Raw genomic sequence first — 16225 nt, 5'->3', positions numbered from 1 at the left:
CCCCAAAAGAACCCAAATCTTCTCCCGGATCAGCTCGGTTTTTCGAGCCCCGTGAATGCAGATGGGATTTCTTGCTGCTCCTAGATTTATCCTCGCTACATCTCGTGGGCTGCGTTCCTCGCGGGCGTCAACGCTCTCTCCTTTGAGAGACAGCACCGAGAGCTTTTCGAGCTCGTTTTTGTCGCTCCGATGCCGTGGGCCACCGCATCCTAACCGCTGAGCCACCACCTGGACGCCCGCGTGGAAACCCCCCACCCCCATCTCCCAGAAATCACGCCCGCGCTTCGTTTCAATAAGGTGAGCAGCAGAAGGGGAAGCTTGGGCTGAGAGCGAAGGGTTGGGTTCTTGGCTTTTGGGCCACTTACCGCACCTCGAAGGCCGGCCCGATTCGGGGCGCTGCCCTCCTCCCCGTCCCGCTGCAAGCGGGGAACCCGCAGAGCTTTATAGCCAAGGGAGCTGGGGGTGGTCCCCGCCCACAGGGTGCTGCCTGAAATCGGTATTCAGAAGCACCGAAGGGAGGATGACAACGGAGAGCGTCCTCCGCGCCCCCCGAGCGCCCGCCGGGAACCCCTCCGCTCCGCGCCTCCCTCTCCGCGCTCCTCGGTTTTATTTCTTTTTTTTTCTTTTTTCTTTTTTTTCTCAAACACCGTCTCCCCTCCATCGCTCGTGCGTTGGTTTGGGGTTGTTTTGTTTTTCTTTTTCCCCTCTTTTCCTTGCTCTTTTTTTTTTTGTCCCCCTTCGCCTCCCCCCCAAAAACCTGAACGTTTCCGCGACGCGTTTATCGAATTACGCCGGGCGACAAAAGAGCTAAAGTGCGTTTTCTTGAAGGCTTTGACAATTGGGGAGCCATCGAGGAGATGAAAAGAATGACGGAAAACCAAAGGCTTTTGTCAGATGGAGAAACGCCATCGGGAGAAGCGGGCTCGGGGCCCTTCGCCCGCGGCGCCTTTATTTCTCTTTGGGTGGCTTCGATTTCCTTCCCACTTTCTTTTCCCAGGTGTTAAAGCCGGGGCTTGCGGGGACGGCAGCGGCACGGCCACTCGTTTTGGGGGGGAACGGAGCGAATCGGCGATTTCCCCTCCGCTTCTTAACAAGATGCCAGTGTTTGAAAAGACAAACGAAGCCCCTTTAGAAATGTGAGGCTGCCGAGATAATGACCGCGATCTCGCTAAGGCTGGATGGGAACAGGTGATGCTTTTTTTTTCCCTTCCTTTCTTGTTCCCATCCGCCCTTTGTTCGATATGAGACTGGAGAGAGACAGAAACGAGATCATTTCGATATTCCCCTTTTTGTGCGCACCCAAGGAATAGAAACGCGGCTTGGGCCGGCTCCAGGCTTTATTACAGACGGTGGCTACGGAAATACGCAGCTGAAAAAAAAAGAAAACACCCTTTTATGACGCGTTATAAAGCAAGGAGGAGGGCGTCGGGGTCCGCTCATCCGTAGGGCCAAAGCTCCACGCGCCCATTGAGGAGATGCTCCTCATCCCTCCGCTCACCGACCCGCACCCATCCTCCTGCCCACAGGTGCACTGTGCCACCTGTCCCCGTTCCTCTCCCACCCCAAATCCTTCCCAGCCCAAAGGCTTTGGGGCCCCTCGTCGCGAGGAGCATCCCAAACCCCAACCCCCAGCAGCATCCCCATGGGGGATGTGCCTTTGGGCTCCTCTTTCTCGTTTTGCACGTTCTCTCCTCCCCCGTGTGAAAACAGAAAGATTTCGGCTCCTTGCTGGCTGGAATGAGCAGGGATTCAGGGATTCAAGCTGGCGATATTTCCCATATACTCAGTAATAATTCTCAACTTCCGAAGGTCTTTGCTTAGTGCCTCCTGGTTTGAAATCGATACCGCGACGCTTTTCCTGAACGCTCTCCCCTTTTTCCTTCCTCACTTTCTGGATTGTTTCCTATTTTCTCTCCCCTCCTCGTACCTCCAACCCCAAAATCCTCTGTAGGAGCCTTTCTGAAACGCAACCCCGCAGCCCCTGCTTGCCATTTCTTTTTTTTCCCCAGCAAACTTCCTCTGGTCCAGCAAAACCCTTCACCTAAATCACTTCCCTTTGGAAAACCACCCGGCTTCCCCCTGCCCCGCTGCTCCGCAAGCAGCAGCTCACTGCTGGGAAGGGTGGGCTGCGCTGCGAGGGAGTTTTGCATCACGGCAAGAAGGCAGCCTCTATTCTTCTCCGTGCCACGCAGCCTTTTAGAGAATTAAAAAGGCATAACGAGAAACATCTTACCCCGCTCGGAAGGAAAATAAACTACGCCGGAGTCTCTCCCCCATTCATCCCCAAAGAAAATGCCAGCGTAATGCGAGACAGGGACGGCCGCGAGGGAGGGGCACATGTGTGCACGGCTGTGTTTGAAAGCGATGAGACTTTGAAGATGCTGCTGCAACGCCATCCATCCCCGGAGCTTTTAATGCAAAACACCGCGGCTTGGAGGGCACGCTCGTCCGAAACCTGTGTTAGGGATGGAACCGGCGGCCGCGTCCCGTTGTCCATCCGTTGTCCGTCCATTGGGCCGTTGGCTGCATCCCGCCAGGCAGAGCGGGGCAAGGGGAAAGGGAGGGGGAAATGAAAAGAAAGAAAACAAAACAAAGCCCAAATGAGAAACACATCCGCCACAGGAACGGGAGGAAGCGCCGCGTGGGGCTCATTGTGTCCCCGGGTGCAGGAGTTTTTCTAGAAATTGGGCTTTCTAGAAAAGCTCCGTTTATTCCCTTTCTCTTTATATATTTTATTACTTCGTCATTTTTGCCCCCAATCCAGGATGGTGGCCCATTTTCTTTCCATTTTTTTTTTTTCTTTCTCTCTCTCTCTCTATTTCTTATTTGTGGCCCAATGGCAGAACTCATCTCTGGTTCGGCGTTGGGGTGCTGCTGGTGGTTGGAGCACCCGACATTTTGGGCACCCACCTGAGATGAGGGACACCCCCCTGGCCCCACCCCTCCCCACCTGCAGCATTCGCACCTCTCCAAGCAGAGGAGCCTGAAATGAAGGAAAATACCCCGGGATGGGGCCACCCTTTTTGCTGCAGGGTTATTGCCACCACCTGGACCCTGGGTGCTCAGTGCACAGGGCTGCAGGATGCTATTCCCAGCCCCCAAAGAAAAAAAAAAAAAAGTGAATTCCACTGACCACCTTTTTCTTTCCCCCCCATCAGAATTGAGTAATTTACATTCTGCTTCTTTCCAGCAACATGGGAGGAAGGGATGATGTTCTCTTCAGCACCTCCAGGACCAGAAAATGGGAGGGGAGGTTGCGAGAGAGGAGAGGTAGCGGGGAAGAGGAAGAAAGCATTTTTCAGAAACTGGTATTTCGGGCTTGGGGAAATTTGGGGAAGTTTCCCACTTCTCTTAAGGACACGTGGGATGAAGCTCTGCAGCTCTGCTTATTTTCTTGCAAAAATGCATCACCCCATTGCAGCCTGGATCTTTCGGTCTGTTTCTGTGGGACCGTGAGGGCCACACTTCTGCTCATAGTGTACGTTGGTGTCTCATTTATGGGGAAACGCTGGCTCTGAGTATTTCTCCACCTCCCTCTGCCCCGTTTCTCTAGTCTGCATTTGGGATTGCTGAGTTGCCAGGAAGGCGTCCCCCAATCATAGAATCGTAGGATGGCTCGGGTTGGAAGGGGCCTCAAAGATCATCCAGTCCCAATGCCTCTACTGAGGACTGGTTGCCACCCACCAGCTCAGGATGCCCAGAACTCCATCCACACTGACCTTGAACACCTTCAGGGATGGGGCATCCACAACTTCCCTAGGCAGAATTGCGGAATCAAAGACTCAGAATGGTTTGAGTTGGAAGAGACCCTTAAAGGCCATCTGGTCCCACTCTCTGCAATGAACAGGGACACCCACAGCTCCATCAGGTGCTCACAGCCCCATCCAGCCCGACCTTGAGCGTGTCCAGGAATGGGACACCACCACCTCTCTGGCCAACCTGTGCCATTCTTCAGCCCAGGATTCTGAGGCCCCAGGGAAACCTTCACTAAGGGTTTTTGGAGGCCTGGGTGAAGCCATCTCTGCTGGCAAGCAGCGTGGGGAGGAAGTGGTTAACATTATGGTGTGAGCCAGCACCTGTGTGTCCCCTCTCCATCAACGCCGGGCATGTGAAGAGTTATGGCAAAGAGCACAAAATGCCACAGAGTGACCCAGCAGCCAAAAGCCCATTTGCACCCATGGACAGCCCCCAGCAGGGCTCCACGCTGCCCCTCTCCCCGCACCCTCCTCTGCTGTGGAAGCTCCAGGGATGCAGCCGGGTTGGGAGCGATCGAGTGATGGGGAAATAATTTGCTCTGTAAGAGGAGGCATCCCCAGGGATGCTGCGCTGATCCGGGTGGCTCTGCCATGCATGGCCACGGCCCCACACTGCTCCTCTTCCATGCACTGCCACCCACCAACCTGTGGCCATTCTGGAGGAGAGCACTGTATCCCCTCACCGCATCCTTACCATGGGTGATGGGGTTTTAAACCCTAGGGCGTAAGCCTCCAACCTGCTAGCTTTATGTTTTTGTTGCCCTCTTTTTTTTCAAGGTTTAAAAAAAAAATAATTTTTAAAAAACGAAGGTTTTGTTACTTAGATGCATTAACTATATTACATATGTTATATCATAGAATCGTTAAGGTGGGAAAAGACCTCTAAGACCATCAAGTCCAACTGTCAACCCATCACCCCCCTGCCCACTAACCATGTCCCTCAAATATAAATGGAGAAAGACAATTCCTCCTCACTCAGTGTGGTCCAGGCAAGCCAAAAAGTTGGACACCCATTCTAGGGGGAATAGAGGCACCTATTTTGGCATGAGATTCACAAGCAAAGGGCAGATCTGTTGCTTTCCCTCCTGCCAGCATCTTCCATCCCCATGGGATGATGCTTTCTGGGATGTCCCCAGCAGGACCTCCCCAGGGGGACATCCCAGTAGCACCCCACTGAGTCTGGCTTAGCTCCTGTGTGCATGACGTGTCCCCAAGGTCTGGAGGAGAGGTGATGGCCTCAAGTTGCACCTGTGGAGGGTCTGGTTGGATATCAGGAAAGAATTCTTCTCTGAAAGAGTGGTCAGGCATTGGCACAGGCTGCCCAGGGAGTGGTGGAGTCACCATTGCTGGAGGTGTCCAAGAACCATAGAGACGTGGCACTGAGGGACATGGTCAGTGGGCATGGTGGGATGGGTTGGGCTTGGGCTTGGTGATCTCAGAGGTCTTTTCCAACCTTAATGATTCTATGATTCTACAAAATCTGTGCCTCCAAAATCCTGCATCTGGAACCAAGGTAGGCACACCACTCTGGACCATCTCCCCTAACCAACAGTAGGACTGCATCAAATCTGGAGCTGCACCAGCCCCACTTGACCCCATCAATTGGAGCTCAGGGATTTTATCTGTGTCAATCACATCCATGGAGCAGGGAGGATGGATGGTGGCAGCGATCCACAACGTTCCCCAAGTGGCTGCAAGGGACGGGGATGGAGAGTGATGCTCACAGCACTGGGTCGGCCCCACTCCGCATTGCCTACCTCTCACCATAGGCGGTTCTCATTAAGCCCCGCAACTGATCTCCTGTCTTTAAATGAAACAAGAAAGGAGGAACAAACCAAAAGGGATCCTCCTTCCTCCAGCCCAGGGGAACAAATCTGTCTTTAATTTCTTTGCCTTTTTTCATTCCAGTTGGGGATTTCACTTTAACAGCGCTGCCTTCCCCATTCCTCTTCTGCTCCTCGAGAAACAGGAAAGTCCCCCCTCCACTTTCTGTATTTCCTCCCTTTGTTGTGATTTATGAAAGGAGCTTTCTCTCCGTGTATCTTTCTTGCTGAGAGCTGAGGACCCCCAAAAAGGGGCCGCTCCCACCCAAGAGTTTGGAGGAGCTGCTCTGTGGCACGCAAAGGGCTTTTGGCTGGCATGTAAGAGTCCGTCTCCATTGGGAAGGTGCGCAAGGAGCACATCCTTGAAGTCGGTTTGGGAAGGGACTTCAGTCCTTTAGAGTTGGACAGGAGGACCTTTAACGATCCCTTTGAAATCAAATGATTCTATGATCTGCACACCACTGAGTTGCTTTGGCTTGCAGAAAGGGGAACCAATCCAGCACCCAGCAGGAGTCAAACTGATGAGGTAGGAGGAGGCAGAGAACCCAATCCACGGAGCATCCCCAGAGGATGCTGCTTATGTCCCAAGGTGATGGCACTGGCACCTCCCTACCCACTCCACGCTGCTCCCGGGGGATGCAAGAAGGACCCTGCACTGCTCCTAGGGGTGAGATGATACCAAGGGAAAGCAGCATTTAGGAATAGAATAGCCTTTGAAGGAGAAAATGCAACCAAAATAACGGCCTTTCTGAGCAAAAAAAAATGAGACCCAAATATGTTTGTGTTGGTTATTGTCCTTTATTCCTCCCCCCCCACCATTTGGCATACACATCAAGAAGTTATTAAAAGGAACTTGTTAAATATCTCATTAATGAAGATGAATGAAGACTCAGATTTGCTTTTAAACCATTCAAAGCAGTTTTGTTCTGACCTCCCAGAGTGTGTGTGGAGAGGGATCCCAATAGCTTAAACTATATTTATTCTTTTTTAAAAGCAGCTTAAACTGCTTTCAGCACTGGAGCGGCTGCTCCACACTCTGGGAGGGAGAGATCAGCCTGGGACATGAGAAAGTCAGCGTGCTGGGCACAGAAACACACCAGGGATGGTGGGGGCTGCTCCGCAAATCATCGGAGCAACTCACCAAGCTGTGACACATTTACAGCCAGGACTCAAGAAGCCAGACAGCACACATGGGAGCTGGGGAAGGAACGGATGCAGGGGGTGAGATTGTGCCCCAAAAATCAGAACCGGAGCTCCCTTGGGCCGTAGGGTCTGCAGGATGCAGGTTGTTCCATTGCTGCACCCGTGGTCCAGGGTCCGGTGCCTGCAATGGGCACAGACAGGAGGGAGCAGGGGAGGAGCGGGTTTTCAGATTGGTTTTTGATACACAGCCTAAAATAAGGCACAGAGGAGCTTCCCCTAAGAATGATGGCATTAAAATAGCCCTCTCCATTACACAGACACTAATAGAGGCTCAGTGCATTATTTCTATCAAAGTGCAATTTGCATTTACAAAGGGCTCCTGGGAAGTGATGGATGGGGAAGGAATGGAGAAAGGCTTGTAAAGGCGAGCGTGCTCATCTTGGAGTAACTTTCAAGCACAAGGCGGTTTTTCTTACACCTTCCCCTCCAAAGAAACTCGTGACGTCTGCTTAAATGAACATTCAGGCTCTCGCCTTTCACCCCACAGCCCATCAATAAAAGCCAGAGGAGCGGAGGAGAGGGGATGTTCATTTATCTTCATTAGGACTCTGGCCAGCTCCTCTGATCACCACGTCGGCGTCGCCGGGAAAGAGAAAAAGCTACTGTTCCTCTCTGCCCGGCTTCCCCACATACAGCCCCTGCCCACAGCCCGGGGAGAAGGGGATTTTGGCCAACAGGGTGCTGCTGGCAGAAGCTGAGCTCCGGGACAGAGGGTAGTAAGGGATGGGTGAAGGAAGAAGCAAGTGGATGCAGTGGGATATGCATCATTGGAGAGGGATTGAAGAGAGGGGAAACCCACGAGACCGAGAGAGGATGACGTGCTCTTATAGGGATGGCATCTGGTTGGAAAGCTCAACCTCAATGCCATCTTCCATTGCTGCTCAGAGGCCCGCTCGCCAGTTTTTTGGCTAAGAGGGGCATCAAGGTCATCAAGGACGGGGCAGTGGGCAACCTGATCTAGCAGTTGGCAACCCTGCCCATGACAGGGGGTGGAAACTACAGGATTTTTGAGGTCCCTCCCATCCCAAGCCATTGTATGATTTCACTATCCTTTTGGGAGAGGCATTTCTCCCTCTCTGCCCTGCCCAAGCTTTCCTCCCCTTCAGAGGAGCCAAGTGCTGACTGTCAGGTGCCTATGGAGTGAGCGGAGAGCCCAGCTCTGGGCTCCATCCCTTTTCTGACAGCTACCAGCATCACCATTTTTTACATCTCATCCACAATCCCATCCATCTTTGCATGGATGCTTTTACACGAGGGTGTCGTATAGAAGGTCATTCATTCAAACATCTATCTACAAAGCCAGCAGGCACAAGCTGACACCACTGCACTGACTTCTGTGAGGTTTATGCTACCTTGCAATTGGAGAGCAAGCCTTTAAGAGCTGTCAAATGTCAAATTTAACCTTTGCTTCTTTACTACTGTAGCAAAAAGTTGAACATTGAAGACTCTTACCATGACTTCACGCTGCTTGGCATCCAGTGTCTCTGCACTTAAGTTCCCATGACATCCTTGGGGATGGAGATCCAGAGCAAGAATCTAATGCCTACAAAGATATATCTCCTCTCCTCCCATCTGGTATTTCCTACCTTTATAAGCTTTCTGCCAGCGTCTATCAGAGCACTCTTTTTGGCATCCAAAGATGCCATTTGAAATGGGAGGAAGCCTAAAATAACATGTTTCAGGAGCTGGAGGAATCAGTTTATGGTGGAAGAATGAAATCCCAACAATGCAATTATTCATTGGAGAGTCATTTGAGCATAGTATAGATTATATATACATAAAGAAGATAAGAACAGGGAAGGAACATGGCCAATACACTCCGGGTTGGGAAATGGTATATCATACCCTATGATCTACCAAGCGAATTCACTGGGAAGACATTAAGATTTGCATCACAGGGGTTTCCTCTGGCTGAGTGTAGACATCTCACCCTCAACAGACAACATCTGTTGAGTCTACCTCTGTGCTCAGAGTGACACAAGTCATCTCATTGAGAGTTTGCCACCAACATCAGTCAGATGAATCCTGGCTGGTAGGGACTGTTCCTACCCTTCATCTCTAGAAGGAGCCCAGGGATCTGAAGTTGGACGAGATGAATCTTATTTAGATGAGGAAGCAGGACTGGGGGGTTGGAACCTAATGGTCTTTCATGTCCCTTCCAGTCTAAGCCATTCTATTATTCTGATTCACGGTCCTCATAGCATGGGCATCACCTTCCCAAGAACAGGTTCACATGGCTGAAGAAGTGCCCAACTCAGCTCACAGAAAACACCACTTCTACCCAAAGGGCTTCAGAAACGGGACAGAGCCAACAAACCCTACTCTCTCACAGCTAATACCCCCCCCTCCCCATGGGGTTAAGAGCAAAAGATGGGGGCACACAGCACAGCATTCTCTTCTTGTTTTTTGTAGTTTTGCAACTCTGCAAGCTACAGGAGGGATGACATGCAAAGAGAAGAGGACATCCCAGCTCCTTCCACCACAAGGGGCTTGCTCTCATTTGCTGCCTTTCCCCCTAGCTCAGCTCTGCAGATCCATAGCAGCGCTCCACTCCCAGCCCCAAGCAGCATTATTTTATTGCTTTTCTTTTCCTGTTTGCCAATGGAGGAGCATGTTTGAACAAGGCATTTGCTTTGTAGACAATGCACAAAGAGCTGGGAGCAGCTCTCTGACCAGGGCTGACCTTCAGCCCTGCATTCATGAGCATGCTGGCAGCCCCCGCAGCCTCCCCTGCATTGTCCCATGCCAGCGTGGTTTCCCTTGCTCAGAAAGCCAATGCGCTCCACGGTGGCCCTCTGTGTGGCATCAAGAAGGTTTCCCTGGATCCCATGCTCCATTCTTGCTGCCTGACACATGAGTACCTCCATAGGCAGTGCAGCAGGGGAGAGCAAATTCCACCTTGTTCCACCTCTTGGGATATTTCAGTCCATGGAGGTCTTCAACTCATGCCAACACTGATGGCTCTCCATCACAGAGCTTGAAGGCAAGTCTCAGCAGCCCACGCTCAGCTCCCTAGTGGTGTCCGAAGTATCTGAGATGTCCACAAAGAGCCAGGAAAGGAGAACAGCGTCAGCCTGGGGCTCCCTAGGCTTCTACGACTGGCCCCAGTGATATCCGAGATCACTGCAACTGAATTTGACCTCTAAATTTTTGGTGTAGGGATCTGGGAGATGAATCTTGGGATCTGAATCTTGGCCAGTGTCCATCTGGAACCCATCTACCAAGGACAAAAACCTTCATTTATACCCCTGAGAAAAAAAACTAGAAGGACCTCAAGGACAGCCTCAGCCAAGGAGCTGCAGATTTCAGGAGTGTTGCAGTAAACTGCTTCGTTTCTAGTTTTGTGAAAGAAGAATGCATGATGGGGGAGACTCGAGGGAAGAGGGAGTGGTGATATTACTTTGTCTGCAGCAAAACTGCTTTAAGTTGCCCTGTTCCTAGCTGATTCACCTACAGGATTTCATCAAAAAGATTTGAGTTTAAGCCAAGCTCACGCTTTCCCTTGCTTTTCCTTCCGCTATTTTTTGATGAGGAAAATGGGTCCCTTTAGCATCAGCTCTCTCCAGCTCTACTTGGGCATGGCAGAGGCACTCTGCTTTCCTCGGGTGCGATTTCCTCAGCAGGGTGGGGAGGGCAGCTGTAAAAAGTATTTAGAAAGGAGCCAAGCAACTTAGGTGTGTCTTGAGTAACTTAGATGTCCTTTAGTCATGGGCTCACGCATGTGGGAATGGCAGCAGGGTGACACCAGGGTTAAGGATGCCTCACGTCTTCATCACGATCACTTTCACCTGCTTTCTGGTAGCTCCTGGGAAACTCAAGTTAAAACGATGAAAGAATGAAATAGAATAAAATAATAGAAGAGAAAATTGTTCACTGGATTAAGCGAAAGAGAAGTGAACACGGGGACTTCTCCGGTGATGGTCCCCCATATGCATGGCATGCAGTGTCATACGAAAGCAGCTTCCCAGTGAGCCTGGGAGGCATGGCAGGAGCTGGCTGAGCTTCTGGTGGGAAAGCCAGGGCTCCTTGTTCTCCCTGAGTGCTCTCCCCGTGATGGCACCAGCAGCTACTGTGGACCTGGCCGTAATAATCAAAAATAAGCATCCTGGAAAAAAAAAAAAAAAAAAAAAAAAAGAAGTAAAAAAGCGATGCTACTGTTAATGCAGATGAGTGTTGGTAATTAAAATTAATTATATCACTCAAGTATTCGCTGCAGCGTGCTTGGTAGCCACCCAAACTCCAGATCTGAGCTGTAAATACGCCAGGCTGACTGCGGCCACGGAGGACGCGGCTGTCCCGGCGTGTCCAGGTCCATCCCCAGCCCCGAGGCCATAGGGCAGGAACAAGCCTTTGGAATTATCCATGGAATTACCCATGGAATTATCCTCCTCCGCATGCCAAAATGGGGCGGCCACATCCAGCCCACCTGCTGAGAAGGGTTCCTAGAATCATTCAGGTTGGAAAAGATCTGTAGGATCCCCAAGCCCAACCCATCCCACCATGCCCGCTGACCACGTCCCTCTGTTCCAGAATCTCCACGGCTCTGGAACACCTCCAGGGACGGGTGACTCCACCTGGGCAGCCTGTGCCAGTGCCTGGCTGCAGTTTTGGAGAAGAAATGTCTCCTAATATCCAACCTGAACCTCCCCTGGTGCAGCTGAAGGCCATCATCACCTCTCAGCCTATTGCTGAGATTGACCCCACCTCGGTCCAGCCTCCTTTCAGCAAGTTGTACAGAGCCACGAGCTCTCCCCTGAGCCTCTTCTTCTCCAGACTGACCCATCCCAGTTCCCTCAGCCAATCCCCATAAGATCTGTGCTCCAGACCCCTCACAGCTCCACTACCCTTCTCTGGACACACTCCAGGGCCTCAATATCTTTCTCGTAGCAAAGGGCCCAACACTGAATGCTCAACTCGGGGTTGTGCAAACTCCTGAACCCACGTCTCAGAATTAGCTGGGTGAGCGCTAATAATTTAACAGCGAGGATAATTGGTGTCTGAACCCTGGAACTATTTAATTTGCTGGGATAGACACAGCCCCAGGGCCCCCGCTGCAGCCCGACCTGGGAAAGCATCCCAGTGGCTTGAAAGCACTCGAGCAGGTGTGAAATGTTTTCCTGGGCTGGGATGAAGGGTTTGGTCCTGAGCCGAAGTCTTGGTGGGGAAATGTTGTGCCAGGAACCCCAGAAGGCCGGTCCTGACACATGCTGTGCTCGGTGGCCAAAGCCAGGCTGGATTTTCCATGAAGCCAGCACCCTGGGGCCAAACCCTAGTGTGATGCTTATCTACCCCTGCGTGCCCCCACATGCATGGGCTGCAGGCAGAGCTCACAAACACGATGTTGGGGAACACCGGAGCTGAGCAGGAAAGCTGAAGCTTCACCTCTGCCGGGGTCTGGGTGTGCAGGACCAGCTGGTTGGTGTGGATTTCTCCCTGCATAAGTCAAGCTTGCAATGCTGAGAGGTGCAGGGGACGATGCTATGGGCTGCATCACAGCTCTGAGGGACTTGTGGTCACGTCAAGGGCTGTTGAGGTAACTCCCTTCACCACTTGCTTCAAGTGGAATAAAATATCCTTCCCAAGAAGTATCCAACAGGATCCAAACCCAGAACCAGGCACAAAGATGCTTCAGTCACCTTGCCAGCCCTGTGCTGGAAGGTCTTCAGGTTGTGCCCACCCAGCCCCAACCAAGACCCCACACCTGTTAACTCCAGGAGGTTAACTCCCCAGCTGAGTTTTACATCTCTGATGGATGTATCTTTCCATAGAGAGGTGGGAGGACTCCTTAGAGGTGGATGTATCTCAGCTCAGAGTTACTGCCCCATATTCTGCTCCACCTCCTGCTGATGGCCTGCTACAAACCCACACTATTCCAAATGCACTGACTGCAGGCTGTCCTTCACCCTGCCCTCAGCCCCTGAGCCAGGATCTTCCTCTCTATAGTGCACCCATACATAGGCAATCCCCACAGAAAACAAATCTGCCTTCCCTTATAAAGCAAACCTCATTGCCTCAGAGAGCCCCAAACCTTTTGCTGCAGTTTCAAGTGGGAGCTGAGGGAGCTTCTGCCATCAGGTCTTGCAGAGGGCTCCATCCCTCAATGCCAGCAGTATTAAGAGCACTCACCTGAAGGATGCTTTTCTCCTCTTCTGTGGGTTTATTCTAATTCTGGTCATGATCTTGTGGGGAAGTGGAAGAGCACAGGTAGGCAGAAAGGGGCGACGCATTCAGATAGTGCAGCTTGGGGCTGTTTGCCATCCTTTTGGGACAGAAACGTACCTGGAGATCCAGTCACCCCAAACGCTCTGCCCTGGAAAACCCCCAGCTCTGGCTTGGAAAGAGGATGGCAGGGCAGAGGGAAAGCTTCTGGGGGCAGGAAGAGGTGAGCGTTGTATTAAGCCATGGCTTTGGCACCTTATGGTAGAGAAACATTGCCAGACCATCAGATGATGGCAATGAGATGGGGTTGTAGAGCATCCCCTAGGACCACCCAGGTTATAGGAGGCCCCCAAGAAGGGGGACTGCCTGAGGTGCACCCACCCAGGCCTCTTGCAGCCTGTCCCCTCCAGCACGGCTTTGTTACCAGGACCGGGGCTGGAGAAGAAGCAGGAACACCTTCAGCAGAAGTCCCTTGGTGGAGCAACAAGTGGCCAGAGACCAGAGGAGGAGAAATCAGCCCTTCAAACAGCCACCCCACATCTGCTGTGGGCTGGCTAATGAGTACAAATGGCTAACGAGCCCAAACAGCCACCTCATGCCCCAACAGGGGGGGCGGGGAGGAGGGTCTTTAGTGCTTCACACATCCCCATGACATTGAATGATGGCCTCCCCAGCGCTGCTCGGGCAGCCCCTCGTCCCATGGCAAGCAGCGCGGAGATGAATGACTGCCAAGGGGATGTGGCAACGTGGTCATTTTTCATCTGCAGTGCTGCTTAACCTTTCGTGGGCAAATCCCATTTCCCCGATGCTGGCTGGGCGCCGTACCTGCATTAAGTATTGCCGGGTCAGGGAGGGGCAGCCGTGATTTATGCCTTCTCCCCGCTAATCGGATTGCGGGGCAGGCAGATATTGATGGGTGCCTGCCTTTGATCCATGGCTCTCGTGAGCCTTCATTCAATTACTGCCCCGCAGAATGCAATTAGCAGGGCCGCAAAGCCACGTGGGGCTCATAATCACGGCACGCAGCGAAGATGAAGGGGCTGTCACCAGCTGCTGGATCCCACCTGGGGGTTGGACACGCTGCCACACACTGGGACAAAACACTGAGGAAGCATGGAGGAGGGATGGAGAAAAGCCCTGCTTCCTCCCAGTGGTCCCATCCTACTTCTTCCCCTTCGCCCACTGTGCTCCCTGCACTATCACCATCTCTTACCATCCACCTCCTTACCCTCTCCTAGCATCGTGACTCCCAAGCCAGGGTACCCCCTGCATGACTCAGTTTTACCACCCAAATGCAATTTATCCACCTCCCATATCTTCCTGCTTGCTCCTCTTGAAGTTCATCCATTCTTCTTCTTGCCAGCTGCTCCCACACCCACTCAAATCACAGGTCACACTACTTTCCCCCACCCTATCTGCTTCTCTTCCTTCTCACATTTCTTTTATCTGCTCTAACAACCTCCACCTGTGCTCTCCAGGTCTGTGATGACAGCACTTTCTACCAGCTTTCACCCTCCATTTTTGCTCTAAACTCTTCAGTCCTGCAAACTTTAAGCCCTTGAAGGGCGGCCCTTCTGGCTCAGCATCCATCTGCCCACCCTCTCCTTGCTCTCATGGGTAGGAAGAAGTCTCATGAAGAATATGGCCAATGCAATCCACCTGAAAATGTCCATCCTGCCCAAAATGATGTTGACTCATGCCAGAAGAAATCCAGCACAACTCCATCAGCACCAACAGGGATCAGCTGGGAAGAGCTGAACAACCCCACTGAGCAGTGCGAAGGCAGGAGGATGAGATGGGTGCAAAGCATGGGGTCATGCACCAAGATAAGAGCCCTTCAGTTTAAAATGATCTAGAAAGAGTGGTCAGGCCCTGGCACAGGCTGCCCAGGGAGGTGGTGCAGTCACCATCCTTGGAGGTGCTCAAGGACCCTGGAGATGTGATACTTGGGGACGTGGTTTAGTGGGCATGGTGGGGCGTGCTGGGGTTGGGCTTGGGGATCTTAGAGGTCTTTTCCAACCTCAACGATTCTCCAACCATTAACCCACCACCACCGTGCTCACGAAACCACGTCCCTCAGTGCCAGGAGTTGAAGCATAAGAGCTGACAGAAAAGCAAGCAAGTGCAAATTGCCTACCAACAGCAGCAGGAGGTAGGATGGAGACCTCTAAGCACCTGAAAAGTGAAATGCTGGATGGCCTCCAAATAAGTGTCCTGGGGCAAAAACTCATTCAAAGTGGGGATTTAAACCTGAATGGTATCAATTCAACAGCACAGGATATAATGTGGTCAATCCAAGCTTTGAGAAGCAGACGCCCAGAGAGGTTTTGAGGTCTGATGTGAGCCCAGGTATTTTGGGCAGTGTTCCCAACATGTGACCTACATGTGATGAGATGGGGAATTCTGGGCCACCCCTAGCTGGTCCCACATCGACCTAGGGTTTGGCTGCGAAGGTTTTGGCTCCCTAACAGCCTCCAGCCTCTACTCAGACTCAGAGTTCACTTATCATCCAACAAGGTTTTCTTTCCTGCTGCCTTTTGCTGGAGTTCTCCAAAGAGCTGAATCCCAAATCCACAAGCAACCACAAGCAGGGAGGTTTGTTACTCCCTATTTTTTCATCAAGGCAGGCGAGACAAACACTTTTCAGCAGATATTTCTGCACACTTGTTTCCTCCTGCCTCTGTCCCTTCTTGCCTTCACCTCGGTTTACCTCTTCACCTCCTTCCTTGATGAGGTTGGCTGAGGTTGCAGGAAAGCAAGGTTGTCAGATAAGCCTGTCTCCATCCAGCCCATGGGATCTTCCTCCTCAAGGCAGTCCCAGGAATGGAGCTGCAGTGGGGCAGAACATGGACTGAATGAGTTGGACTCCATGATCCTTATGGGTCCTTTCCAACTCGGGATATTCTACGATGACTGCACCAAGCTGTGGGTTTGCTGTCTCATCATGGCCAACTACACTGAAGGTTGATGCAAAGAGGAGAGAGGCAGTGAGAGAGGGCACGGCAGGGCACAAATGGGTGCTCAGGTTGGTATTAAGAAAACCTGTGCTGGGAGGGTGGTGCAGCCCTGGGACAGGTGACCAGCGCGGCAGGGGATGTCCATCCTTGGAAGTTTCCAAGACTTGGTCATGTAAAGCCCTAGCTATCCTGCTCTAGTGACAGCCCTGCTTTGAGCAGAGATCCCATTGTACTGGAGAAGGCAGGAGCACCAGTATTGCAGGTTCTCCTGGGTCCTTCCCGTGTTCCTCCCCATTGCTCCCAATGGGGCAGCTGTGCAGTGTCACCC

Source organism: Numida meleagris, chromosome 4 (genome assembly GCF_002078875.1).
Source record: "Numida meleagris isolate 19003 breed g44 Domestic line chromosome 4, NumMel1.0, whole genome shotgun sequence".
Lineage (NCBI taxonomy): Eukaryota > Metazoa > Chordata > Aves > Galliformes > Numididae > Numida > Numida meleagris.
Note: the sequence above shows the minus strand (reverse complement) of the source record.